The sequence below is a fragment of the Perna viridis genome, chromosome 3 (assembly GCF_037379345.1).
Source record: "Perna viridis isolate PV_CMFRI_1.1 ecotype Kerala chromosome 3, ASM3737934v1, whole genome shotgun sequence".
Lineage (NCBI taxonomy): Eukaryota > Metazoa > Mollusca > Bivalvia > Mytilida > Mytilidae > Perna > Perna viridis.
Genome location: NC_142447.1, coordinates 29,209,251 through 29,222,583, shown reverse-complemented (window position 1 = coordinate 29,222,583; position 13,333 = coordinate 29,209,251). Strand labels below are relative to the sequence as shown.

Genomic DNA, 13,333 nt, shown 5'->3' with positions numbered 1-13,333 from the left:
TCAAAGAGATCCGAATCCCCTTTAATCTCTTGGATCCGCCCCTAATCATTATAGTTCAGTTAAATTCAGGCAATTTTTCTTATACATGTATCATGTAGCCTACATTTACACGTACAGCGCAAACGATGTGCGCTTCTGTACTCCTATAGCTACAACGTAAGAGGTTGGAATTCCGTTAGGAAGGCACCAAGTCAGAAAATAGTTTACCAGATAACCTCGAGTATTGCTGGAGTATACGCTTCATTAAAATTGATCGTAAATTATGACGTCACAATACTATCAATTTTAGATTGTGACATCATTACGTACGATCAATTTTACACTTACGACTTTTTGTGAATTCGACGCCTGGCGTAAGTGTGAAATTGATCGTAAACTATGACGTCACAATTCTATTTTAGTTTATGACGTCGTTACTTACGATCAACCATACACTTACGACTTTTTGTGAAATCGAGACCAGTGGCCCTTTTTACAAAAAATCGTACGAGTAAAATTAGTCGTAAGTTATGACGTCACAATACTTTGATTTACTATGACGTCATAACATCATATGATTGATTGATTGTTAGGGTTTAACGCCCGAGCAGCAATATTTCAGCTATATTCAGGCGATGAATATGAAAGGGGTGATAAAATGAACATGATATGATGATGATGAAATGAAAAAAGGGATGGGACACAAGGATAATATAAAAGGGAGGAGTGGGTAGGGTCGGGCAATTTAGCCTCCTGTGGCGGAGCGCAAAGGTTTCTACTCTTATCGAATACCATAGCAGGGTTCTAAAACGTGCGAGGAACGTGGCATCTTTCCCAACACGGTGCACCATTAAGGTTTGCGGTCAGGTTTTCCGTATTACAGCCTGACAACCCCAGCATGTAACACGCCAGGGGTACCCCATTCCACCACCTGGGGCACACATCCCAGTTGCTCTGTGGGCAGAGCGCCTAGCCCCCGGCTAGGTTTCCTGAGCTCTATATAGTCGCCTTTTACGACAAGCTTAGCGCTGCTGCAGGTCTACTTTTTTGACACCCGGACCTGCACGGGGCCTCAAGATGTGTAATTTTTCAATAAAAAACTATCTTTTCCCCAAAAAAACTTTTTTATTCAAACATCTTCCATCGACTGCATAAACATTATTGCGCTGCTAAAATCGTGATTTGTTCAGTTGGAGCATTTGCGGAAAGAAAACAGCCCAAACTGCTTTTTTCAATATTTTAGATGTTTTAAAATTTACAGTTTGTAGATTTCAGAGCATAAAATTAACAAATTTTTTACTAGGTAAGTGAATTCAGAATAAAGAAATTGCGGGAAAACTTAACTTAAAAATCACCATATCCAATGAAAATAAGGTACGTTTTTTTTTGTTCATACGCGAGTCAACATGAAACCAATACGAACTGATAGGCAAGATTCTAAAGATTAATTTGGCCATATTTCAATAAAATCCGTCCGTGTAGGAACATTTTTTGTACCTAATTAGCGTAAAGCATATATGACACTCATAAACCGACTCATTCGTTGTAAAAATCGGAACACCTCAGCCTTTCTAGTTACACAAAAGAAAATCCTCGGAGGCACCAGGCGGGTGGATCAGTCCGGAATTTGGTCGACCCGATTCTAAAATTGTATTAAAATAGTTGAATTTTTTACCATATTTTTTCCGGCGCAGTCGATATAGTTTCGCCTTTTACCCTTTGACCTTAAGGACGCCCTTCTATGGAAACGCAAGTCACCTGATAACAATTCTGTTTTCCGATTGGCCAAATACTGATAACTTAGAGGCGTTAAAAAACATAGAAAATTCGAAATTGCGTGTCATGTGCTATTTTCTTGAAAGAAATGTAGCAACTTAGAAGTAAAATTTTACTGCTTCGACTATCTTTATTTTTTAAAGATAGTACTTGTTTTTCTTAGCTCCTAACTACGCGCCAAAATTCTTGAGAGAGTTGTTGTTCCGTTTATAATTAATGATATCCAACTAAAAATTTTTGCGCCACCTGGTGGATAAAACTACTTTGATTCACGTATGACTACAATTTCGACAAATTTTTCAAGAAGAAACTCTACTTATGCATCCGAGGTTATTTTTTAGTATAGCGGAAATGGCAGAGTAGTTCCGATTGTCGTTGTATTTTTCTCATGCAAAAAAGAGAATGACTTTTGAATGCAAGAGCATTTTGCCGTTGGAAAACGGCACAAGCTTCTACTTTTCAATATTTTCAAATGTTTCCTTTACAGTTTTGAGTTTCAAAGCTTAAAACGAAGGAAAAGTGAATTTATGGGCTTAGCGAAATCGGAATGAAATTATTGTTGGAAAACTATAACAAAATACTACCATACTCATTTAAAATTAGGTGCGCTATGTTCATTCACGAGTCAAATAGTGACCGATGTAGAATGATAGCCAATATTTTGATCAATAGGTATGCCAAATTAAAAGAAAATCCATGCGGGAACATTTTTTTTTAAAATTGTACCTAAATTGCGCACGGCCCTCTGAACCCTTATGGCAAATCTTGTATTTTTTTTACTCCGAACTAAAAACTCTATTGTTTATTCTAACAAACAACATATTTATTAATATAAAGTAGTGTCTTTTAATTCCAAGAGTGTGTGTTGTAAATTTAGTTAAATTCGGTCATTTGTACCTGTGCAGTAACCTTTTAAAATGACAATGTCATTTCTTGCGTCATTTTTCTGATCGTCACTGGACGTACACGGAAAAGTCCTGACGTCGCGGAAGGTCACTGATTAGAAGGGATCACATTTGGGACCTATATGCACTTCCGGTTATCTAACTATGTTGCGTGGGGCGAAATACAGCGAGATCACCCACAATGCATTTTGTTGGTGATGAGCGTGCTCTGTAATGGCGACCGATAACCATCGCGTCAATATTTCATCACGATAAATGTGAGTATTCTGACCCAAATGGTTTGAAAATGTTGATTAATATGCCACCTCAAGTTTCCACCAATTTCAATTAATGTTTTGTGTTGATCAATGTAATGTTTCGAGTCCTAAATCTCTTATAAAATTTTCAACCTGATCCCGCCTTCGAAGGTCGTTTGACTCCTTATTTGAAATTCATACTTCTTCTTCCTTACCCGATCATTCGTCTTAGTATTTGTTTTCAATTGAACAGAAATGGTCCGAGGGTGTATATAAGGAGTTTATAGATGTGGCTTTCTCCGCTTTCGTGAAATTCATCGTTTTATATACATGCTTTGGTTTCGACTGAGTGCATAGCCCGCCTTCGAGGACGGTCTTCCCTCCTCATTTAAAATTCATACTTCTTCTTCATCAAAACCCGAATGATCGTGTGTTTATAAGAAATCTTATCGTCGTAAGTTACCTTTCTTTCGTGATAACGTTTATTTGTTCTATTTTTGACTATGTTTTTGACGGAGTCGCGCCATCGAGGACGGTTTTCCCTCCTACTCCTTCAATGCTTTCTTGTCATCTCGGCCGTAGAACATTTCGGCCACAATACTTTTCCGCCGTAGTCCATAGTCGTTTCGGCCATGGTTTTCAATATGTATTCAATTAATATATCATTGGTTACATGTAATTAACATTTAATTGGCTTCATTATGTAATACATTTATGATTGTCATCTTTTATTTATTTATTTTTTTTTTGGGGGGGGGGGGGTAAAATAGTTTTATTACAGTTAAAAAGTGTCTTATATTATACGCTATCGATGATATACAAACGGTAAATCTTTGTAAAGAATGATATGTGGAGTAAAATAATATACCCCTTACACATATTTAATAGGACTCTGTATGTTAATTTTAAAAGTTTTTGTTGATGATTTCAAGGATTTTTATTGTAGACTGGGCTGAAATTAGGTGAAACTGATTTCAGATGTACGGTCTACGGTGCATTTGATAAACTGTATAATATTTAAATACATGTCTATGCTATAGCATAAACCAATGTTTTAGTGATCGAATGGCAGATTAATATACTAGAATTTAAGTAAGAACATTCAAATTTTCTTGTATTTTAATCATCATAAGTGAAGTGAATACAACAGTTACACACACACAAACAGTACTTGCTTTGAAAACAAAAATGCATTTCAAAGTCAAGTCTTAAGTCTGACTCGGAATCAGACTCTGTAGACTTGTGAAGAAATACCTTAAAAATAAATATAATAATACAATATACACTTACAGTAAAAAATATACAGAATAACATAAGTTTTATTTATCAAATTATGAAGACAGAAAAAAATCATTTAAGCTAAAAATACAAAGTGATCGAGTTCACTTAGCCACGTAAATGAGTAATAAAAAATTTAAAAAACTGTCTTTAAAACTCTATCTAAAATAAAATCTTATATTTGGCATCGACATCTCTTATTATACGTTATAAATATTTAAGTACACTTATCTGTATTGCAAAGGCGATGCTGCAAGACATAAAGGATATTTAGTGATAATAAATCTGCTCAATATCTATCATAAAACATTTTTTCTTTTTTATGATTAATCCATTTATTTAATAAATTCTTACTTTATGCCCGTCTTTATTTTACTTAAATATTTTTTTTAAAATTTAAATTGCTGTAATATTTAAAGCAGAGGACAATATTTGTTAAATAATAATTAATATTTGATAAAATGTGTGGACGAAACATACTGAGGCCGAGATAACTATGGTCGATGTGGTAGTATGACGGAAACGACTTGTATCATCTTCAAGACCCGACCGATCGTCATGGCGTTAGTTTTAAAATGGAAAAAAAATAGTCCGGTGTATAAAGATTTTTCTAGCTCTAGCTTCCCCTGCTTTTGTGATATCAATGTTTTATATGACTTATCTAATTTTGACTTCAATTGTTGAGGAAATAAGGCGGTCGGTGTAGTGACTGAGTGTAGCATAAGATATATCGGTCTACTTCTACAAAACTCCAACCACTGTTGCGAAATCAATCGTAAAAATGTTACTTTTTGGTGAACGATTCAACGATACGTTGCATTCGCCTGCTGGCTAGAGTCCCCAAAAGAAACAAAAATTGGTCAGCATCGGAGAATCGAGGAAAATGCAGTGAAACTATACGAGAATAATTGATAGCATATATACATTATATTATATTATATTAGTATGTATGTTTAATTATATTGACCATATATGAAAGCAGTGAACCACTGTCATTTGGTTTGACGGATTAAGCATCCACAGCAAGCCCATTTTAAATTGCTCACAAAATCAATGATTTAGCATGAAACGAGATACAACGTACAACGAAAAATATTGATATGACATTTACGGAATAACTATGAACTTGTCTGACTAGGGTCTGAAACTCTTACTTCTAAAGATCAGTTTCAGAGAAAAATCGATTTTTATCATTTTGCCAGTCAGTTGTAGACTGTAGAAACAGCTCAGACGCTTTAATGGGCAGATATGCCGTTTGATACCATCAACATAAATATGAACCAAAATGATTTTTACATTAACATCTGTACGACATTAATAACAAAAATGTATACAACATATCTGAATGAAACTACGGCTGTCAAAAACAAGACTTGAAGTTTGAAATTCATATGATATAGTTCTGTTCCTATATGTATTAAGCAGTGAAGGTTAGTGCTATTTTTCTTGAAGAATTTGTCATTTCTTTAAATTTAAATGAATTAAGATATTTTATGCCATGATCCAGCAGAATACCAAAAACCAATAAACATAAAATATTAAAATTGTCATTCAAATCTAGCTATTTGTCACAAATTACTTCTTGGTTGCACAGCACTTGATATCTAAAGGAGACGAGACACAAAAACTATCATTTTAAAAATGTTTATATTTATAAAAGCTATAGTATGCTTAGATACGGGTGTAACAAATGTTTTCTCATCAGATTAAATTAGCACCAAATATAGTTGAAATGATTTATTTGTGTTTTCATGATAACCTAATTAATATGCATATATGAAAACTGGAAATAACGCTCAATTACCATATATGGCATTGCTGCGTCATTGGTTCTCAATTTCCATTTGGGTACATTGAAAATGTACACACATGCCTGAAAAAATGTGCAATAATCGTGTTTAGAAATTAAAGTAAGAAGACTTGAGTTGCTCTCGTTTTCTGTCAACTTCACAATTTTGTTTGGCATACACATGTACATCCCCCTGTGGTGAATACACAACTATTTTGCGCACTATTTTAAGACCTTGAACTGGAGGGCACAACTAAAATAGTGACATTCAGTGTATTGTTCTTTCATTGCCACTGGGTTATATTAATTAACAAGCCTGATAGAGTTAATTATGACCAAGAGATTATTTTATTTTTACATGATTCAGTGACCCATGACACAGGTGTCGACACCGGTGTATGACTTTGATAGTAATTGAAATTTAATTGAATTTCTTTTGTCTTACAGATTTTGAAATCAAACAGTTGAAATGCAGAATTTGACACAATACACAGTATAAAATAAGTGACCCTAGGTGGGTTTAAGGGAGCTTTTCTGGTACGGACAATACTTTTATAGGTCAGTTAAAATATTTAATTTTTGCAAAAAGGATTAGAACATAAGGAAGCTTCAGCACGAAACCCTTATGGGTTATCAAATAAAATTATCAAAAACATGTACCAATAAAAAATTAACATTTTCATATTATCCTCCGTACTTGTAAGGACTTTATATTACACTCCCTGTTACTGGTACACTTGTCAGGAGTAACGTTTCATGAAAAAAATGGTGAAATCAATATTTGCATTGAAGATCGAGATCTGAACAATTTAAATCATAGAATATGAACTTACTTTGTGTAAAAAGTTCAATCTTACATGACAAAAGATAATGAAATATGACATCTTCGAAAAGAAATGGTGTCATCTCACTTTTGATTGTCTAGTCTTCATACATGTAATTATTACTGAACCTGAATCTGACACATATGTACCCACTAATAATCAGACTTCACTCTATAGCAGTAGTCTAACCACTCAGCACAGCTGAGTTAGAGAGAGTATTTAGCCAAGTGAAACTCATCAAGACCAGCCACAGAAGCAACCTTGAGCCAGCACTCTAACCCAGATCTTGACAGTAAAGCTGAACTGCAACAGGGACCTGTTCAACACCATTCTGGATGACTGTGTCAAGGCATTCGTCACCATGAAAGACAGAAGACAGGTTAACATTGTGTAGTTATAACAACAGAGTGACTTTCATAAACATTTTATTTAATATAATGATGTAAATTTCTTAAATCTTATAGTTGCTTCATTTTGAAATATAAAATATATTGCGTTACTTGTGGAATAGATGTAGGTACATGTGTTATTATGTAGTGCTTTATTATCTTTTGTAATAGATAGTGCATAGTTCATAATAGTTATGCAGTGCTGTTTTTGTTTTCTTGTCATGCTGTTATAAATTTGAATAAATTATATGTACACAATTTCATGTTTTTTTTATGTATAAGCCATATATATCGATAGAAATGTTATAGCAGTGAATGACGGAAGTCATATTAATAGGTTTCAAACATAGAAAGAAGAATAGTAATCAGGTATATGTACAAGAAACAGCCATAAGTATAAAAAAAAGCTAGAAACATATAAACAAGACAAAAATGAAGAAATATATCTCTGCCTTGATACAACCGTACACATAAAAACAATCAAATCAACATTGTCCCTTTCTAGTTGAAAAAGAAACAAAGCACGCTACGCTTTTAAAGTGCCCTCTTCCCTGCGCCCCTCTATTTACAAATCCTAGCTAGAATACTGTAATAGTTTAATGTTTCTGACATAGTAATCATTTTCTTCTTAAAGTGGTTTAAATTGGTACAACTGTAAGTTTGTATTAGCTGGCAAACCAAAACTTTCAATATTTTCACTCTCAGTTGTAGAAATCATGTACAAATTCAGAAGCCCCACGCATTTAAACCACTCAATCTAAGAATTAAGAACCAATGACATAACACGGAAACATGAAGACATGCCTTGATTTTGAACCAATTTATCTTCAATTAAACGATGTAAGGGATTACAAAGGGTGTTTTGATTATATGTATTAGGTGTAATAAATCAAATAAACCAAAAATAAAAAAAATATTTTTGTGTCCTTTAAGCAACAGCCTATTTGCAATTCAAAACAAAAATCTGTTCTGGTAAATGTGTACAACAGGGACCCTTATACTGGTTCACTTGCGCCATATGAGGGAATTGGTAATACCAAGCGAGTATGAAAAAAAAATCTGTATATTTATTTTAAAATTTGATGCTTACACTTTTGTTAGAAAAATATAACTGGTTCGGTTTGCCTTTAGTCTTCAACTCTATAAGTACTTTAAAGAAACTTTTACGACGGATGTTGGGTGGAAGAAAGTACAGACAGGAAGAACGTAAGAAAAAGCAACAGATTGACTACACCCACAGCAAAATACAGCACAGTAATATGTCAAGACAGCAGTTGATAGACAAAATTTACCAACAGAAAGATATGATCCATACTTTAGAGAGTGAGATCATACAGACAAAGCGACAATTTCAGAGAGGGATGTCCAGTAAGGGTGTATTTGCACTCTGAATCAAATGAATCAGGTTTGACAGCCTTTGTATGATAAAATTAGATTTTGAAATGAGTTACATATTATTCAGTCAATTCTAACTTGGTTATCTTGAGTAGTTTTTTTGAAGTACATGTGTATTTGCTTTTAATCACCCCATTTTTTAGAAAACATGACAAAATTTTACACACACATTCACATTGAAGTATTAAAGACTGTTTTCTTTTATCTATTGTGAAATACATGTAACATACAAATGTACATAGATTTATCATATATTGTGAAGTACATATACCATACACAGATTTAACCACATACATTTATTGTGAAATACATATACCATACATAGATTTAACCACATACATTTATTGTGAAATACATGTACCATACATAGTTTTATCATGACATACTGTAAATGTTGTAATTTCACTATATTCAGGGTTGACAGAAAGCTGAAAAAACAAAACACTTGAAATTGATTTTTTTATAAATTATAACGGATATCATTTTCTTTAATCCACGAAAATTGATAACCGCAGATATGCCCACTTGACAGAATCCGCGAAAATTAGTAACCACAAAAATTAATACCTTTACAGTAGCCATGATAGCTGTTAAATTTATTTGAAATATTGAAACTGAAAGACTTTTTGAGGTAAGTCAACATGTATAATTTTCAGGCATGGTCAATATGACAATATTATGTTATCATTCTACATTTGTTTTGTGTGAAACTGTACTTATTGCCAAAAGTGAGACTTTGGTGCTTGCATATTTATTTATCAAATATGAACACTTCCTTAACCTTTCTCTCCTTAGTTTAATAACAACTTAATCTAGCATTTTTATAGAAATTTTATTTTTCATAGGTTCAGAAACTGCACATGGAAATACAAGTAAGAACTTATTCCATAGTATTTATTTTGTACATTTGTATTTGTGTTCTGCTATGATTTTTACCTTACCTTATAAACCTTCCACAACCTAAGTCAGTGCTGGTAATACCAGGTATATACATACAAAAATAAATGTTACCCCTTCTATTTCGTCATGAAGGATACATGTCATTTGAAAACAATAAGGAGACAGCAAAAACTGGTAGATGTCAGCAAATTAATATGCTGTATAAGTAAATAAATAACAAAATTGTAAGCCACATTTTGTGTTGTATTTAAAAGCAAGCAATAAGTAAAATACCAAAAGAATAAATTGTTTGGAAAGAATTTTTCATGGAGTGTTCATATCACAACTCATACGTTATGCCAGAGCTTGCCGAGACTTTTTGTATCGCGCTAGAGCTCCAACAAATAGGCTTCTCGAATAGGGTTCTGTTGCTACAAGATTGAAGTCATCACTACATCACTACAGAAGTTTTATGGTCGTCATCATGAACTCGTGGATCGTTATGGTGTATCCATCAGCACCATGAAAACTGATTTATTCAATGGGTCATGGTTTTCCTTTCCTCGTTTGTCTACCCCGGACTTGACTTTTTATGAGCAACTCGGTGGGTGATTACTCTTCCACCCCTTAGAATTAATATGATGTGCCACTGGGGGTATTGTATCTTTCAAGTTTTGATATTTCAAAAAAAATAATTTTACAATTTAGAAAATTATTTGATAATCTCCTTCCACAATAAGCATTCAGCTGTGAACAAACTTTGGAAATTCCTTGTCAGTCCATTTGGTCTCATTCATTTAAGACAGGAAATATGTTCTGTGTATTTCTGTTTGGCCTTGAAATATCATATTTAGTAATAAATTCGTGTTTAGGAATTGAAGTGCTTGAAGTAATGTGTCAAGAAGCATAAAATGTGTTAAGCATGTTCCATTTAACACATTTTTATTTACAAATTCTCCAGCTTTTCATTAATAGTAAATAGGAAGTGAAGAGCAGTGATTTTAACTAAGTAAAATTGGCGGGAAAATTAAAATGATAAAAGTGTCATGTTTTTGGAAATCTTACGTTAATCATGGAAATTTTTTTCTTGAGCTGAAATTGGTTTTAATTAAGTCCATTGTATAATAAATAATCTGTTACTGTGGTTTTTTAATGTTAATGCAAATTAACTTTAGGAAAAAGGTGAATTGGAACAAAATTTGTATTTGTGTGTGAAGTTGGGATCAGGAATTATGGATTGACATCCGGTTTATACATAATAGAGAAAAACAGTTCTTGATATTAAACTTGAAAAATGCAAATGTATGATCACAATTTTATTTTACATCATGTAACCTGCGAAATTTAGTTTATGCTACAATTTTAAAAGAATCAAGAACCTCTGGTGCTGACAGCACTTTGATTTTTGTAATGCTCCTACCAAATATAGTTTGTTTTTGATATATAGCCTTATTAAAAGTTTTCCGCACTTTTTAGCTTACCTTATTGCCATCACTTGTCCTTCGTCGTCGTCAATAACAATTTTTCAAAAATCTTCTCATCTGAAACTACTTGATCAATTGGAACCAGACTTGGTATGAATGTTCCTTGGGGTATCTTGCATAGAAGTGGTTTGGAGATTTTTGATCCGCAAAAAACATGGCTAAGGTATACAGAAAGAGAACAAAAATACGCATATACAACAGTAATGTCAAGCCAGTGCTGTTGTATGGGTCAGAATGGGTTGTATGAGTTTGCGCATCATTCAGAGGGACTTGCAGAAATTGGAAGTTTTCCAAAACAAATGACTAAGAAGAATCCAGGGTATATTTTTGCCAGAGAAGACCTGTTAAGAATGTGTAAATGCCATTCCATTGCAACAGACCTAAAAAAGAGACGCTTCAGATGGCTAGGCCACGTGTTCAGAATGCCAAAAATTGCCCTACGATGGACACCACCTGGGAAGAGGAAACCGGGCAGACCACGCACCACCTGGAGGAGAACAGTACTGGCAGAGCTAGATGTACTTGGTTACAGCCTTGGCGAAGCTCAACACCTGGCCCAGGACACAGACAAATGGCGGGATCTTGTTATGGCCTTATGTCCCCTGGGGATGAAGAGGATAGGTGAGGTGAGGTAAAAAACATGGCCGCAAGAAAAATAGAACATAGGGGTCAGACAGTAGTTTGTTGCATACATCTCCAAAACCGTTAGGTTTAGCTAAATTATGATAGGGTAAAAGAGCTTAGCACGATGAGGTTAAATATTTCTTTTAATCCATTAAGCCATTTTGTATTTATTGCTCTTTTTCAAAGTTTTTTTTTGCTATTTTTTGATGTTATTTCTTTCAAAAATCCTCCTCTGATACTACTTCATCAATTAGAACCAAACTTGGTATGAATGTTCCTTTGGGTATCCTGCATAGAACTGAAGTGGGGATTATTGATCCGTCCGAAGGCCATGTGAGCTATTGCAATCACTTGTCTGTCGTCGTTGTCAATAACATTTTTTTTAAAAATCTTCTCCCCTGAAACTATTTGACCAATCGGAACCAAACTTGGTACGATTTTTTAGGGTATCCTGCATAGAACTGATATGGGGATTTTTGATCCGTCAAAAACATGGCCGCCATTACTAAAAATAGAACAGGGGTTAGACAATAGTTTTTCACATGCATCTCCAAAACCATTAGGTTTAGCAAATTTTCGTTCTAATCTGTTAAGCCATGTTGGAGTTATTGCTCTTTCCAATGTCTTTTGCCATTTTTAATGTTATTTCTATTAAAAATATTTTCCTCTGACACTACTTGACCAATTGAACAAACGACAAACGAGGAAAGGAAAACTATGACCCGTTGAATAAATCAGTTTTCATGGTGCTGATGGATACACCATAACGATCCACGAGTTCATGATGACGACCATAGAACTTCTGTAGTGATGACTTCAATCTTGGAGCAAAATAACCCTGTTCCAGAAGCCTATTTGTTAGAGTTCTAGCGCGATACAAAAAGTCTGCGTAGTTTCGGCAAGCTCTGGCATAACGTATGAGTTGTGATATGAACACTCCATACGCAGGTGCTGAAGGGATGTTGCCACAGATGAAAGGAAAGTTGACAATTCTGAATGAAAAGTCATCACGTTTGTTGTAAAGTTTGGTCAATAGTTTTCCTTTACCATCGATTTCTAAGTGTAGGTCAAGATAAGAGGCTGACTTCACAGTGTCTGTAGTATCCTTTATCTCAAGTTCTTTTGGGTAGATGCGATGTATCAAATCCCCGAAATTAGGATTGATTAAAGATCATACGTCATCTATATAGCGGAAACTGAGATTGAAGGATCTAGTCAAACGATATTCTTTCTTTCTGATCAGATCAGCTATAAAGTCAGCCTCATAAGAGTGAAGGAATATGTCAGCAAGTAAAGGAACACAATTTTTTCCCATTGGAATGCCGACCGTTTGTTGAAACACACGTCCACCACACTGGACAAATATGTTGTCGCTTAAAAATTCCAGCATTTTGTAAACATCTTCCTCTGTATATTTGGAAGGTAATTTGGAATTATTTCTTACAAAGTATGAGGAATCTCTACTAAGAACTATATATTTGTATCTAGGTTAACCATCTTTTTTTTGAAAAAACAACGATGTATAATGTTTTTAAGTCGGGATTTTAGCTGCATATGGGGAATAGAAGTATACAGTGTTGACAAATCATAGGTTTTAATGCTATTATATTCAGATAATAGTCTTGAACTAATTGTTTCCAAAAGATCTTTCGAATTTTTGAGGATCCACATTGAATTAATACCACTACGGGAGTAACAAGTGTTGTGGTAGGACTGCAGACACTCTTTGACAGTTGTGACAGTATAGAAGTTAAAAGTTTTGAAAGAGGTTTTGT

The 13,333-nt window shown here is 34.1% G+C and overlaps 1 long non-coding RNA gene across 1 annotated transcript; it reads left to right on the top strand.

The window, feature by feature from the left end:
- The first annotated feature begins 2,798 nt into the window (after positions 1 to 2,798).
- On the top strand, positions 2,799 to 7,434 carry LOC148621773 (uncharacterized). The gene is made up of 3 exons (XR_015920861.1): positions 2,799 to 2,917; positions 6,411 to 6,521; positions 6,965 to 7,434. It is a non-coding gene; the product is annotated as an uncharacterized LOC148621773 (long non-coding RNA).
- Positions 7,435 to 13,333: the final 5,899 nt, after the last annotated feature.